The following is an 18,048-nucleotide window of genomic DNA, read 5'->3' as shown; positions in this document are numbered from 1 at the left end:
TAAGGGGAAAACTCAACGAGTTGGCCAAGGGGTTACGACCACTGACACTAGGAACTCGACGAGTCACTAAAGTGACTCGGCGAGTTATGCCAGGAACTCGGCGAGTAGCTGAGGGTACTCGATGAGTTGAGGTCAACATGGACTGTTAACCTTGATAGTTGACTTGACTTTGACCAAGGGTTGACTGTTGGACTTCTGGGGTATTTTGGGAAATTATGAGCATGGTGAGGACATTGAGTCAAGAAGGTCATGATGGGTATTAACTTATTATTTATAGTGTGATGGTGTGGGATTTCCGGGGAGACAACAGTCAGAGGTTTACAGTACTTCAGCACTATGATTGGAGGGATGAGCACCACTCCCAGATCCACTAGCACCGTTTGTATTTATGTGTGACATGGCGGCTGCCACAGCTACAGTGACCGTTTCCTGAAACATAGCAGTGTCATATTGTGGAGGTGGTGGTGGAGGTGGTATTGGTGTTGCATTGACATTGATACGCCTTCGTTTTCTCCTTCGAGACATCTTTATCTATAATGATTTAAGAAAAATAGTGATAAGTACTCTATAGTGATCATGACTCAGGTGATATTGAACAAGACATATCATAATTCTTAATTGTATTATTTCCTGAATGACATAGTGTTCTATTAAGCGATTTACACTAAATGTCAACTAATATAAGTAAACAATCGCCAATTTTGTTTATAACAACACTTGTATTGTATAATGTATTTCGTACAAGGTTCTTCTACATTCATTTGATGCATACAAGTTTTATGTAATTAAGATTGAATAGATTGTCAAACATAATAGGTCTGCCTTAAGTCCACAACCAAACAAGGAACATGGCCTAAAGCGGACCTACCATTTCTAGATCAATAGAGTTTTAATTACATAATACTTTAATATATACACTAAATAATTATAGATTTTCCATGAGTAAACAAAATGTTATGAAAATTATGCTAACTCCCAATGAAATAAAATGCTTGTCATTTGATACATATTTTTGTACATACAGTTGGAAATATTTGACCTTGATATAGATGTATATTACATCAATATAAGGGAAAATTTGACAACATTACAACCTATGAGTAGTGTATTCACTTATCGTAGGGTGGAGTCTTACATATAGTTAAAAGTAGTAATGAAGATTGTCGTGGGCTCGGCGAGTCAGATGAGTGACTCGGCGAGTCGGCTAGGGTTTTTCCCAACCTTTAGACACGTATGAACGCGGCGAGTTGCAAGGGGAAAACTCAACGAGTTGGCCAAGGGGTTACGGCCACTGACACAAGGAACCCGACGAGTCACTAAAGTGACTCGGCGAGTTGGCGAGTTATGTACCAGGAACTCGACGAGTAGCTGAGGGTACTCGACGAGTTGAGGTCAACATGGACTGTTGACCTTGATAGTTGACTTGACTTTGACCAAGGGTTGACTGTTGGACTTCTGGGGTATTTTGGGAAATTATGAGCATGGTCGGGACATTGAGTCAAGAAGGTCATGATGGGTATTAACTTATTATTTATAGTGTGATGGTGTGGGATTTCCTAGGAGACAGCAGTCAGAGGTTTGTAGTACTTCAGCACTATGATTGGAGGGATGAGCACCACTCCCAGATCCACTGGCACCGTTTGTATTTATGTGTGACATGGCGGCTGCCACAGCTGCAGTGACCGTTGCCTGAAACATAGCAGTGTCATATTGTGGAGGTGGTGGTGGAGGTGGTATTGGTGCTGCATTGACATTGATACGCCTTCGTTTTCTCCTTCAAGGCATCTTTATCTATAATGATTTAAGAAAAATGGTGATAAGTACTCTATAGTGATCATGACTCAGGTGATATTGAATAAGACATATCATAATTCTTAATTGTATTATTTCCTGACTAACATAGTGTTCTATTAAGCGATTTACAATAAATGTCAACTAATATAAGTAAACAATGGCCAATTTTGTTTATAACAACACTTGTATTGTATAATGTATTATGTACAAGGTTCTTCTACATTCATTTGATGCATACAAGTTTTATGTAATTAAGATTGAATAGATTGTCAAACATAATAGGTCTACCTTAAGTCCACAATCAAACAAGGAACATGGCCTAAAGCGGACATACCATTTCTAGATCAATAGAGTTTTAATTACATAATACTTTAATATATACACTAAATAATTATAGATTTTCCATGAGTAAACAAAATGTTATGAAAATTATGCTAACTCCCAATGAAATAAAATGCTTGTCATTTGATACATATTTTTGTACATACAGTTGGAAATATGTGACCTTGATATAGATGTATATTACATCAATATAAGGGAAAATTTGACAGCATTACAACCTACGAGTAATGTATTCACTTATCGTAGGGTGGAGTTTTACATATAGTTAAAAGTAGTATATACATATGAGATCCTAGTCTATATCAAAATAGAAGCAATGTAAACACTACTTGCAGCGAGTACGGTTCTTGGCAATGGATTTTGTATCATGGTGCGCTTTTTCCATCAAACGCCTCTCTAGTGTAGTTTGATGCTCCCTAGTGCTCTAATTTCAGATTGAGCAGCAATCATTTCTTCATGAAGCATCTCAGTGTGATGTCTAGTGTAATCGTGATCTTCGTCCAGACGACGAAGATTAACGGTGTTGATTTGGGAGGTAGCGTTAACTTCCAGAATTTGGTTGATCGATATTCGCGATGGATCAACCTGGTGTGAAATACACCGTACTATAATAGGGAGGCCCTGTCAGCTGAACCCCTATTGATGATGTTGTAGAATCCTCTGTTCATACCGAAAGGAGGGCGTTGTCCTTGCTGCTGGCTCCACCTATGTAGTGCTTCGCCCCATGCTGGTGTCGGACGTTAGAAATCCTGTCTGGCTGTGAGGTTTTGATCAATCAGAGGTGGGTTGTATACTTATGGATTTGAGTCTGTACCTTCTGAATCCTCTTCTTCTTCATCTTCGTCCTCCTCGGGATCCTCTTCTAGATCATCTTCAACCCAACCATTATTCCCTTGATCAGGGAAGTAGGGGTCTCTATGCGGGGGATATCCTGCCATAATGTCTATACTAGAGAATTTAAAGGTAAGAAGCATAGAAAGAATGTAAACATGTTGTTTTATAGTGTTACAAATTACTCTTATAGTATTTTTAAATGATAAAGGTTATCTGTATGGTTTATTGGTAAGTTTTAGACTTAATGCAACACCACGAACACTCCCAAACACATGTTGGTCATATCTCAAATAAATATAGTTGATCAGACTATATTTATCCCAGATATGATTACAAAACAGTCCAGGTTTAATCGCAGTGTCCAACATTTAAATACTTTTATGTTGTTACTCATTGTGATGTTGTTCTTGTATTTATGAGTGTTGGTATACTTCTTATAAATTACTTATATTTTAAAAGTATACCTATAGTCAGATCTCTTTAGCCCTAATGTATTTATAGTTGTATATATTTTATGAATTGATATACTGAGTTCACTATAAACAATGCTCTGATACCAATATGTCACACCCCCAAACTGGAGCTGCGAAAACGTCCGGGGGTGGATGACTTCATGTTAAGTATCACAACACATGCATCATATTAATCAAAGTACAACAACCATTGTATTAATAAAGTATATGTGACAACCCAAAATTTCTTTTGTTCAAACCGTTTAAAAATAAATCAATTCGGACTTTATTTATGCTATTGTTAGCACTATTTTGGGTCTAATTAAATATGCTAAGCTCAGTACAATCAAGTTTTTGGTCCAAGAACGCGTTTTTCTAAGTCATAACATAGCATCCGAGCCAAACACCCCTTTGAGAAGAGTGTACGACTGCAAACTCGAGTTTACGGCCGTACGCCCCCACCCACCCACCTTGGCCGAAAACTCACCCCTATATAAGGGATGCTTGGCCTTTGTTTATCACTTTACCCACTTCAAAGGCTTTTTCTCTCTACTATCTCTCTCTACATCCATCGAATTTGACTCAAGATTCTCAAGATTGTAAGTGTTCTCCACCTTGAATTGAGTTTCATTCCTCTATCTAGTGGCAAATCCATGTTCCTATCTCATTAATCGCGTCTTTGTCTAGATCTTCTCTCTCACCAAGAACACCAAGAACACACACTAGTTCTTGGTGGCTAAAAACCCCATTCCAAGCTTCCTAATAGTAAGTAGCTACTTCCTATGCTTGATATCTACTAGAAACCTTTGATTTTCACCTAGAAATCGACCCAAAAATAATGAACACGAAGGTTTTACGGCCGTAAACCCATGTGTATGACCGTACACACCTCATGGACCGTAAACCCTAGTATTTAGTCAAATATTGACCTTAAACACTCCTTTTAGCTATGTATGGGACTTAGAACACTTATGGGAGGCTAGAAAGGACCTTGAAACACCGCAAATCGCACCTTTCATCAAGTGTTTACGGCGGCAAACTCATGGGCCGTATACCCATTGGGCCGCAAACCCATAGACCGCAAACACTTGGGCTGCAAACTCTTGGGTCGAAAACCCCATTGGGCCGCAAACCCATGACCGTACACCATTTGTTGTGACCGTAAACTCCTCTCCTTCAATCGCATGTGATTCTAACACTTAGTTCCAAGTGTTTCCTAGTCCCTAAGGTGGTTTCCTTCCATAACAAATAGTGTTACGCCCTCATCTAGTACATATATGTGCTTCTATATGTTGAATAGGATCCGTTTGTGTCCGAGGCTTCATTTGACACTCAACAATTCCTATCGACTTACACTCGAACCCCACGTCAAACAGTGAGTTCATACCCATACGCTTTTATGATTTTTAAACGTTTGCAGGGGGGATACAAGCTAAACCCAAAAACTTTCAGCAAGTCAAACTTATGCAATTTATACAAATCATCGGTTTTCATAAAGCACTTTGATACTTAATCCCTTTTTGTATTATGCGAAGCATAAGGGACGTCTTTCTAAATTTAATTGCATAATTTTCCGAACATTTCACGAACTTAACATTACAGTCAAACTATAAAGGGTATAGTCTGGGGATTTCACTACTAGTTTTACAGATGCAAACTACTCACAAGGTTGAATACATAAACTATGAAAAAAATTAATTTATGACACGCTTTACAAGAGTACAACAATTAAATAATTATTTAAGTATAATTATTTTTACTCTACAAAACATACATCAAATTTTACATACGAAAGAACATTATGCTTATATATTATTACTCGTAAAGTCGTTAACCTAATTGGGAGACAAGTCCTTGGGCGCTTACAACATTAACTAAGTGGAGGACTACCCTTATGAACCAGAGTTTCCTAGAGGGAAAGTGTGGCTTTTGTGTATTGATCTATACGAGACTGATTATCCCGCACCTTGCTGTTAGCTACAGTCGAATCGGCTGGTCTACGGGTGACGAATGTCATAAAGGATATCGGCGTCTGTTTCACGTCGTATCAAGTTTAAGTATGGTCATAAAACTTGCAAACAATACGACACTTTTACGTAATAATATACTTCTCATGAAGAATTGCTTTAATATCATAAGGGCGGTACTTATGCCTTACAGTTTCTGAACCATTATAGCAACAAACACACGTATACCAGGGAAAATAAGGGATTTTCCCAGATCAAGCCTCTTACTTTACATACTGGCGGTAGCCATGGTTTTCAAACGGAACGTACTTTACATACTAGTGGTGACAACGGTTTTCAAAAGATACAAATCGTACTTTACTTATAATAAAAATCAATCATTCATACAAATTCAGTGACTAGTTTTCATTACAAAAACATGTTTATGAACTCACCAGCTTTATGCTGATACATTTTCAAATCCGCTTGTATTCTCAGGACAACATGTAACAACTCAAATTTTTCAAACAAATTTTTCATTTTTAAAACATAATATTTCCATTAAAAACAAGGCATAAATAGTTTAATTATTCGGTCAATACAATTATTCAAACTCCCAAGATCCTAAAACAATCTTCAGTGTGTATCGATCATGCCGGCGCCTTCCCACGGTCCTCGCTAGTACCTGAAATACATACATACACAACAACTGTAAGCATAAATGCTTAGTGAGTTCCCCAATATACACTTACACACATACGCCTTTCCAGGCCCTGACCTCCTGGTCCTCATTACAACGCCTTCCGGCCCATAACATAATCGCCTTCCGGCCCATAACATATTGCCTTCCGGCCCACATATCATACATAGTACATATAACACTTAACTTACCACATATAGCATACATATCCATATAACACTTAACTTACCACTTATAGCATACATATCCATATAACACTTAACTTACCACTTATGGCATATAAACATAATACATAACATACTTGACCTTCCGGTCACACAGTCGAACTCTTCCGGGTACAGTATAGTGAGAAGACTCACCTCGTAAGTGCTGAAAGCTAGCAACTCCTGAAATCACTCGCGCACCAACCAACGAGCTACAATCCTCCTATAACATTACATAACTCATTAACACCCATATCATCTAAGTGTGACTATCCCTAAGAAGTCAGACTTAGGTCAACTCTGGTCAACGGTCAATGGTCAACTCGACTGGACTCGGCGAGTACCATGGCGACTCGGCGAGTCTAGTCGTCCTCACAGATTCCTGAATATTCCCTTTCTACTCGTCGAGCATACCTCTTGACTCGACGAGGTCCTCGTGGAAGAATCGCGGGGCCACCCCGACTCCACTCGCCGAGTCTGATGAACAACTCGGCGAGTCCCAGCACATCTTCAAGCTACTCGCCGAGTCTGAAGAACAACTCGGCGAGTCCATGCCATGCAGACGAGTAACTGCTTCCTGGGATATGTCTCGTCCCGAAGTACACATGCATGGGACCTTCTGGACCTCTAAAGGTCTCAATACAAGACTATAATCGTGGGGTAACAAGGCATTACTTCATCAAATCACCAAATGGGTTCTATAAACCCTAATTTCATAATTACATCAAAATAACAGAGCAAACACGAATTCTTACCTGGATGATGTGTTCTCTGTATTCCCAACCTCAGAATGTGACCCCCTTGCTGCTCTTTTAGCCAATCCTCCCTCTTCCTTGCACACCCACTCTTCTCTAACCAATAATGGCCTAAGATCCTTGCTCCTGCTGCACTTAATCGATTTAGGGTTCTTCTCAGAAGGCAAAAACGAACAATGACGGCCAATGGACCCCTTTTATACGTCCCAACCTTGAACGGTTAGGGTTTCTGCTGAACAGCGTCGACTCGCCGAGTCCATATCTGGACTCGTCGAGTCCAGTCGCAGACCCGCGACCAAGTCCGCGATCCTACTCGGCGAGTCTAGGCACCAACTCGCCGAGTCCCCTCTTAAATCACCCCAAAAACATAATTTTAATAATACCTGAGGTTCCGGGCTGTTACACAACAATAGACAGGTACTCTTGCCAGCTTTTGGAGAAGACGGAGCATTTTAGAGTCTCGTCTTTTACTTTTGTCATATACTAATGTATACAAACCATGTTTATCAAACAAATGTAAATATTCATATTATAATGTAATGGTTGTGTTTACTTTGATTACTATGATGCAATTGTTGTGATACTACGCATGATGTCATCCACCTCCGGACGTTTCCGCTGTTTGTTTTTACGGTTCGGGGGTGTGACATATTGGTATCAGAGCTATTGTTTATAGTGAACTAAGTATATCGAACCTTACATGGTATACAACTATAAACTCTAAGGGGCTGAAGTTCTCTGAACTAAAAGTATACTTTTAAAATATAAGTATTTTATAAGAAGTATACAAGTATACCTACATACCAGAAACAATATCATAAGTAGAACAAAACAAAAGTATTTGGATGTTGGACACTGCGGTTAAACCTGGGCAGTTATGTAATCATGTCTAGCATCAATATATCCTGATCAACTATATTTATTCGAGACATGACCAACATGTGCTTGGGAGTGTCCATGGTGTTGCAGCAGGCCTAAAACTTATCAAGTACTCATACACTAAGATATCAATAGAACAAAACATACAACTTAAAATACTATAGGAGTATTTTAGCCAAGTCAAATGCATTGCAGAGATTCATTTCCAAGTATTGCTATTCATTCCTTTTAGCGATAAGTTTAATTGTATTAATAACTCTTCCTTGTTTATCGCTTAGTAGAACACCTTATCTATCAGGCTGAGATATATCTTGTGTCGTGGCTTCTCGATTCAAAGTCTAAGGGACTTATCATCTTCTTCTTCCTGATTATTTTAGAACAAGATGCCTCCAAAGAAAAGGCCCAGCAAGAAGAACAACAATACCCCAACAGATCTAGCACCACCACCTCCTCAGTTCGATCCTGCTATGTTCCAGGTAACAGTTGTTGGGTTTTGAGCATTCTAACACTCCTAAGTGTACATGAAACCCTAAATACCATGGATCTATGTTTTCTCTATTATACATGCAAATATGAACTATCCAAGGTATTCATCCTAACTAGCATAATAACATTGGTTCATATGAATATATCATGTTAGAATTACATACCACTTTGATGTAGAATGTCTTCGTGAAGCTTGAGTGCCTAGTGCCCCAAGTGTGACACCTCAAATGGTTCACAAAACACCAAATACACTTGGAATAGATTAGAGAGAAATCCACACTTCATAAAAAACGACTAGCCCTTTCATATATAATCTAATTGCCGATTTTGTCAACAACAAGATGCTTATATAGTTAGTGACAATTAGGGTAAACCCTAATTGTCATGGCTTTCCATTTCCTTGGATCCATGGGTTCAAATATACCATGGAGCATCTTATGGGTTTTAGCCCAACTTGACAATCCATGAAGCATTAGCCCACTATACAAGTATGGATGATTTACACAATCAACCCATATATTTAATTAGTCTTCTTTTAATCACTTAATTAATCCTAGATTAATTCTTGATCAATACTAATTAAATAATCTTATTAATATATTAGAACTTATAACATATTAACAAACCTTAAGTGTTATTTCTCTCATTTTAGTCTATCCAAATGCATGATGCCATGCAACCCAAATGGACCATGCCGTGTCGGGTCAAGTCTTACCAATTATAGTTATCGACTTAGACATTAATCCAAAAGTCTCCCACTTGGATAAATATAAAACTATTATTGCAAGTATGAATTCAAGAACCGACTGGCAATCATAGCTCTCAAAAGCTTCTGTCAAACTCTGACCTTGCCGATGATCTCTGACCTTTGTCAATGACTTGTCCATTAGATAAGGGATCATATATTCCTCCATTCTAGATATCATATGGACTGAGACATGGATTATCATCATTCTCTCTGTCCATTTATTGTTTCCTAATTTCCGATTTATGACGACTGACTAATTGAACAAATCAAATCAGTCCTGGCCCGACCGAGCACTTACATTTGTCATCACCAAATCATCGAGGGGCCCACAGATATCGCTTTTATCCCGAAGGTAAAAGGAATGGATAAACTTCGACTCATATGGCTTGTTTTACTACTTGTTGAATCATACACAAAGGCACGTTTTGTAACATCGAGTTACCAATGCGTTTCCGTGCAATCAATGTACAAACAACTCATAGTAACAACTCATATCTCTAGGTTTGAAGAATATAAGATATTATCGTCTCATGATCACTCGTGATAAAATCCATGAAGTGATTCCAATGAGAGCGGGTTGAATCCAATATTCAGAACTTATAAGCACTCATGAGTGTTGTAGCACCACCTTGTCCAACATCTTAGACCTCTACAAGCCCAACCCATGAAAGTCTTGATTCATATCTACTTCCAACATATGAACGACTGTGGATGGTTTGAATAAATTAGTCAATCAGGAAGAACGACCTAGCTATTCTGGAAGTCAAAACATGCAAAATGAAACACAAGAATAATTGAATCCAATATGGTCTCAGAACTTATGAATATAAATAAAACAACTTTTATTTATCACCACATGATTCCACATTATTCATTGTATATTGTTTCAGCTATCAACTTTATTCTTGAATTAAAACAATAGTTGTCCCATGCTCCAAGCATGTACACTATGTTTTCTAAACACTAGTCATGCCATACACCAAGTATGCATACTATGTTTGTCTATGATCTTTACTTTGTGGAAGAGATTGATTGAACATAATTCCAATGATTCTCATTTCACACTCCCAATTCCTTACTGCAAATGCAATAATTCCAAATTCATGCCATTTACCGAAATCTGTTAGATTCTAAACTTATATGCATTGATCCTCTTGTAATGATTATGCACAAAGTCACAAAGACTTGACAACAAACAATACATAGCATTCCAAAGGAGATCAACTCCTTGGAAACATCCTTCTTGCATTAAGTTTCCTAATATTACACAGATTTATTGAACAACTTCCACCTATGGGATCATTTCTATATTCCCCTTTTGACTATCAATTTTGAACAAGAGTTGCCTTTTTTCAGAATATGTCAATATGGTCCTTCCAACAATTAACACTATACTTCCAACTGTCCTTGAGCAACCAATCTTTGGTAAACCTTAGATTGTCCTCAACAATTGTTTAATCCTTTTAGTCATATCCAATTCTAGACCTTTTCCCTTCTTAATGCCCCAAGCATTTGGAAAAATTTAGAAAGGATGAATATAGCACATGTAATCTATCCTATATCCGAAGCATATGGGAAACGACTCATGATGTCTCACATAAAGACTAAACCAGTCTTTTGCTATAATATTTCCATTTCAATTTGCCAAGTTCTCATAATTCAGATTATGAAAAGGGATGTCGTAATCATAATCGAATTTTAGAACGCAAATAATGGACCCATATATAGAATTTTCTTATGTTGAGCCATTCCAACATAACATTCATATATAGACTTGACTAAATACAATTAAAAGCTCAATCTAAGCTTTTAGATTTGAGATGAAGTATAATTTCCTCTCCCTTAATTATAGCAAAACAACTCTTTCCCAATTGAAACCTTTTGTTTTCTATAATTAACATTGCTAACTTGCAACCTTTATCATAATTATCATGCTCCCACTAACATAATGATTATTAGCATAACACTTATGCTCCCAATAGCTTTGACAGGTACTCAGAAATCAGCTGAACTTCTTGAAAAACAATACTTTATTGACATTCTTACCAAAGTTCAGATTTCTGATACTAAATTGCTTTGATAAAACTTTATCAATATCATACACCTTATCTTAGATAGCTCACAAGCGTGTCTAAACCATTTTAAGAACTATGAAAATGGATGTCGTAATCATAGTCTCGATTGTTTAGACCTTTGCCACTTCTCACAAGTCCATGTTAGTGTGCCACTTAACCACACACGCTCCACTAACGACTTTGAGAATGTAAATATCACAATTGCTATCCAGCTAAAATTTACTTAGTGAAAGTGTTTCCTCACCATCATTTTCATGAATCGGAGAGAAACCTTATGACACTTAGATTTAATAGTGTATGTGTTCTTATCCATGTGAATTGTCAAAACCATAGTCACAAGACAAGGATAATGACAAATTCAAACTCATATGGACTAAACTCAATCTTAATTTCTTGCCATCTGGCAGCTCAAGGGCCTACCATTGATTCCAAGTTGTTGTGCAACCAATTTAGAACTCTAAGAACTCATATGCAAAGCCAACCTTAATTGGAATGGGCGCAGAATATGTCAACACGATAGGTTATACACCTCAAGTCGTGTGCTAGTGAAGAACTTCAGGTTTTATTCTTGATTATCCTTTTAGGATCCTTAATACTCCCACTATCCTCTTGACACATAAGACTCACTTGCCAAATATTCAAGAGATAGTTTGGATTCTTTGTCAAGACAAACACTTCACACAATTGGCCTTAGTTGGTCTTTGTTTTATCCAAAACATCACAACTTACCAATTTCAAATGTACAAGAGTATAAAACTTTTACTCTTACATTTGATAAGTGTTTTAAACCTTCTTTAAGACATGTCACTCAAGTTACAATCTTGGAGTATGACTCTAAGACTTGTTTTTGGAACGAAGTATGACTCATTTTCTTGATTTGACCACTTCAACAATTCATAGCTCCTCTTCTTAGCTATCAGAATGCACTTAGAGGATGAATTGTGATAAGGTCTCAAAATCATTAAGATGGTCTTAAAACATGATACTAAAGTACTCTCCCATCTTTTCAGATTTGAGAAACTTTTATCTTTCTACCTAAGTTGATTCTTCTTATTCACTCTATCATACATTGGAGCCTTTTCCAATGTCTCGGAATTACACTTAAGCTTGTAAGTATAACCATATTTACTGAGCTTTAGTAAATTATGATGAATAGTCTTATTGATATTTTGTGGTTGACTTAATCAGTGCACAAGAATGTGTACTCGATCCCTTAGTCCTTTACTTGACTCACACATCCATGTGAACAGGTAGTTAGTCTTAATTTTTCCAATGCTTGAAAGTTCTCATTCATCATGCTATACAACTTGCATGATTCCAAGTTTCTATCCAACTGAAACTTGGGTGATGAGAATCTATCCTTATTTGGTAAATTTAGACACTACCACAAATGAAAGAATCAAATTCATATTTCCACTCTTGCTCTTAATGGAATCTTATAAGCAACAAAAAATTTCACAAATGCCATTGTAAGGATATTTTAAAATAAATAAAATCAAAAATTTTCCTTTATATTAAAAACTTTGTGGAAAAACTATCCTTACAATGAAAAAGCACATGAAAACTTTGTTGTTATCTATTCCTAAGAAATATATCATAACTCCTAAGAAGTAGCTTCAAGAATCCGATCTTCAACTATGCGATAGAAATCCATCTACGCGATCAGATTCAGCATATTCTTTCTTTAAATTTCTTCACTTTTCTTTGATTCTTAAAACATCAACATGTGACTCAGTCACATCATTTATCAAGAATCTCAAAATAGAAACTTAGCAGAGTCAGATAGTGGCCTTTACCTGAAGTAGAGTCAAACTTATTGACTTTAACATCCTTAGGTAAAATTGGCAGCTTCGCAACTAATGCCCCTTCCTTTTGCAATATAAAAATATGGAACCTTTGGTAATGGTATGCAGGACTATCACAGACTTAGCTTTTCTCTTTAGCATTTGGTCAACCGAGTTGACTATGGTCGATCCCTTTCCAATGGGAAGAGAATGCTTTTTCTGGATTTCCAGTGTCATCATTGTCAATGTCCATAAATTTTTAGGAAGTTGATCTTAGCAAATAGATAAGATCATTAAAGGTCTTGTCATAGTCTGTTTCATAGGTGTCCCAAAAGAACTCACTATGTGACTTAGAAAGTAGTTGAGCCACCAACTTTCTCAATACTTTGACACCCAACTCTCTCGGGTTGTCAATATGTGACTACATCTCCAAGATGTGATCACACCTAGACCTTGCCTTGCCAATAGCGCTTGAGTGACCTAAAACTTTTCAGGAACTTGTGGGTTAGGGAGAATAATTGGAGGAGGTGAAAGAAGTATGATTTCCATGGGACATCATCTTCATTTAGGAAAACTTGTTTCAAGAGATTTGGGAAGATCATAAATGTCTAAACCAGACATCTTTTGGGATATATTCAAGATAGCTGATTTAAAGTCCCTAATATAACACACAATATGAAATATTAAGGCTAGGACCCAACACAATACTTTTATAACTTGAAAGAGGGATGCCGTAATCCAAGCTATAAAATATTTGAAGGTAGGTGAATGACGATTCACCAATTTCCACCAAGATAAACGAAATGTATTATTAGGTTTTAATTGGTTTTTGAAACTCCTAGATCTTTTGAGATTCATTAAACTTTTCAATGGCATGTTTCAATCTCTAGTGTGCCCTTCAGGTTTTGTGACTGGGATGCCGAGGATCACAAAACAAGGTGTGAATAACCATGAAAATATAATTGGTACCCTTAAGTGTTTACCCCTCAATCGATGTGCCAGTTAACCATACACGCTCCATCGATACTATGATAAACATTAAGTTTCCCATTGCCTACCTTGTTAGATACGAGTTAGTGTGCCGTTTAACCACACACGCTCCACTAACCGACTTAAACAAAGTGCAAAGTGTAGTTTCATGGATTAGCACCTTATTCACATTTTCCTAAGTAACTAAGATTGGGTATTTATAAAAGGTTTATTTACTTGGTATTTATCATTAATAATTTTAATGAAGGGAGAATTATAGTCCTTGTCCTACCCGTTCGGCTAACGACCCTCCACCAGTCAAGGAAGCGGTGGGTGAGAGTGGACACCCATTAAACTGCCATTTTATAGGCAGTAACCTTATACCCCCCTTATAGACCGGCTTCGTGAATGAGGCCTACTAACGGTAAGACTGACTTTCTCTTTTATATATATATATATATATATATATATATATATATATATATATATATATATATTAACTTATAATATTATAAAGTATAAGGGTTGAATTTTAACTTTTAAAATTATAAGGGCTAACTTAGAATTAAAGTATTCATAAGTGAAACTTTTCAATTTCCAAAACTTGAGTGCAAGTTTTGAAACTATTCAAAACTAATTAATTCCATAACCTATGTGTTTAAAGTAGTTTTAATTAAAAGACTCTTCAAGTTCCATAACTTGAGGACAAGTTATGGAAGACTTTAAACTAATAAAAGAATGTAACTTTTCTTTATTTTTTGTAACTTATGGAATTAATTAAGGTTACACATTTTATTACTCAATGAAGTGACTCTTGAACCTCCATAACTTGAGGACAAGACTCTTCATTTTGTAACCATTGCCAACTTTTATGAGTTTTATGAAACGTAAATGTGACTTTTCATATAACTTGAGGACAAGTTACAAAAACACATTTTAGAATCAACTCTTAGATTAAATTGGATTGAAAACACATAATCAATTAACTTTTCTATTAATCTAAGCAACTCATAAGAACAAGATAATCCAAATCAAACTTTTTCATGTAATTAACATAACTTTTAAACTAATACAAAACATGAATCTATTGACAATTATCTCTTTGGAATTGGATTAGTATGAACATTACCACATCAAAAACAAGTGTATAAGTCCAAAAACAACTTAGGGTAATGTTCCTAGTCCATTTCTAGCCAAAGAACTCGAAAATATGTTGTCTGGGCTCCTACTCGTCGAGTGTATCAACCTACTCATCGAGTAGGATGATTTTCTTCATGGACTCGGAGAGTTCATTAGTGGACTCGGCGAGTCTAGTGCCCAGAAAGCCAGAAAATCGATTTTTTCAGCATTTTTCAGCAATTTGCATCAAGTATAATTGTAAACAAACCTAGGCTTTGATACCACTGTTGGGTTTTGAGCATTCTAACACTCCTAAGTGTACATGAAACCCTAAATACCTTGGATCTATGTTTTCTCTATTATACATGCAAATATGAACTTTCTAAGGTATTCATCCTAATTAGCATAATAACATTGATTCATATGAATATATCATGTTAGAATTACATACCTCTTTGATGTAGAATGTCTTCGTGAAGCTTGAGTGCCTAGTTCCTCAAGTGTGACACCTCAAATGGTTCACACAAAACCAAATACACTTGGAATATCTTAGAGAGAAATCCACACTTCATAAAAACGGCTAGCCCTTTCACATATAGTCTAGTCACCGATTTTTTCAACAATAAGATGCTTATATAGTTAGTGACAATTAGGGTTCCTACAAAGCCTTCATGAACGCAAAACCCACATCCTTCGATGACAATGGAGGTGTTATTGCTCTAACTTGATGGTTCGAAAAGATCGAATCCATCTTCGAAAATTGTTCCTGTTCCGAAGCCAACAAAGTGAAGTTCGCAGCTTGCACTTTCACCGATAGAGCCCTGACCTGGTGGAATAGTCGGGTCAAATCCCTGACCCTGCCATTGGCAAATTCCATGGGTTGGGAAAGTTTGAAGGAACTTATGCTTGCTGAATACTGCTCAAGGGGTGAGATGCAGAAACTGGAGCACGAGCTTTGGAACCTGAAGATGAAGGGTTCCGACATTGCCTCCTATATAGCTAGATTATGTGATCTTGCTCTCCTCTGTCCGGGAATGGTCACCCCGGAAAGCAAAAATATAAAAAGATACATTTGGGGATTGACGCCTCTAACTCAAGGAAATGTCTTGGCCGTTAGGCCAGTCACTTTTGACGGCGCCAAGTGCCTGGCGCAGACTCTTATAGATCACGAAGTTGATCTTGATACAACTGTTGGGTTTTGAGCATTCTAACACTCCTATGGATTACATGCAACCCTATAAACCTTGGATCTATGTTTTCTCTATAATACATGCAAATAAGAACTTTCCATGGCTTTAATCCTAACTAGCATAATATGAAGTTCTTATACTACAAAGTACTAGTTAGATGACATACCTTTTGATGTAGCTTGATGTCTTCAATATTTAAGAGCTTAGCCCCAATAGTGTGGAAGCCTCAAGTGGAATCACAAATCACCAAGACACCTTCGAAGACTTTAGAGAATATGAATACTTGGTTCTCTCTAGTGAAATCGGCTAGCCCTTCTTAGTGTACCCACACTAGTGGCCACTTCACCAACCAAGGACATCTTTATATAGTATGGAGACTAGGGTTAAACCCATGACCTTTCATTTCATATGATCCATGGGTTAAACACTCCATGGACTATCCATGAAAGCTTAGCCCAACCTAAATGAACTTGGCCCATTCCATATATATATATATATATATATATATATATATATATATATATATATATATATATATATATATATATATATATAAGAATCCATATTTAATTAGTTCCTTTTGATCACTTAATTAATTATAAATTAATTCTTGATCAATACCAATTAAATAATATGATTATATATTAATATATTAGAACTTATAATATATTAATATAAATCATAAATATACTATTCTCAAAAGACAATCCATACAAATTGTGTCGGTGAAGTGCAACCCAAATGGACCATGTCGGGTCGGGTCAAGTACATACCAAATATAGTTATGGACTTAGACATTAATCCAACAGTCTCCCACTTGGATAAGTCTATAACTATTATTAAGTATGACTTCAAAACCTAATTTTAAAGCCGCTGTCGAACTTTGATCTTGTCAACGAACTTGTCCATTAGATAAGGGATCATATATTCCTCCATTCTAGATATCATATGGACTGAGACATGGATTATAATCATTCTCCTTGTCCATTTTTTGTTTCCCAATTTCCGATTCATGACGACTGACTGATTGAACAAATCAAATCAGTCCTGGCTTGGCCAAGCACTCACATGTGTCATCATTAAATCATCGAGGGGCCCACATATATCGCTTTTATCCTGAAGGTAAAAGGAATGGATAAACTTTGACTCATATGGCTTGTTCTACTACTTGTTGAATCATACACAAAGGCACGTTTTATAACACTGAGTTACCGAATGCGTTTTCGTGCAATCAATGTACAACCAACTCATAGTAACAACTCATATCTCTAGGTTTGAAGAATATAAGATATTATCGTCTCATGATCACTCGTGATAAAATCCATGAAGTGATTCCAATGAGCGCGGGTTGAATCCAATACTCAGAACTTATGAGCACTCATGAGTGTTGTAGCACAACTTTGTCCACCAACTTGGACCTCTACAAGCCAACCTATGACAGTCTTGATTCATATCTACTTCCAACATATGACCGACTGTGGATGGTTTGAATAACTTAGTCATTCCGGAAGAATGACCTAGTTTATTCTGGAAGTCAAAACATGCAAAGTGAAACACAAGAATAAATGGATCAAATATGGTATCAAACCCTATGAATATAAATAAACACTTTTATTTATCACCATACAGATTACTCATTATTCATTGTTTCGGTTTTATCAACTTTATACTTGAATTTAAAACACCAGTTGTACCATGCTCCAAGCATGTACACTATGTTTTCTAAACACCAGTCATGCCACACACCAAGTATGCATACTATGTTTGTCTAT

The sequence above is a fragment of the Lactuca sativa genome, chromosome 4 (genome assembly GCF_002870075.4).
Source record: "Lactuca sativa cultivar Salinas chromosome 4, Lsat_Salinas_v11, whole genome shotgun sequence".
NCBI lineage: Eukaryota > Viridiplantae > Streptophyta > Magnoliopsida > Asterales > Asteraceae > Lactuca > Lactuca sativa.
This window is presented reverse-complemented; position numbering follows the sequence as displayed.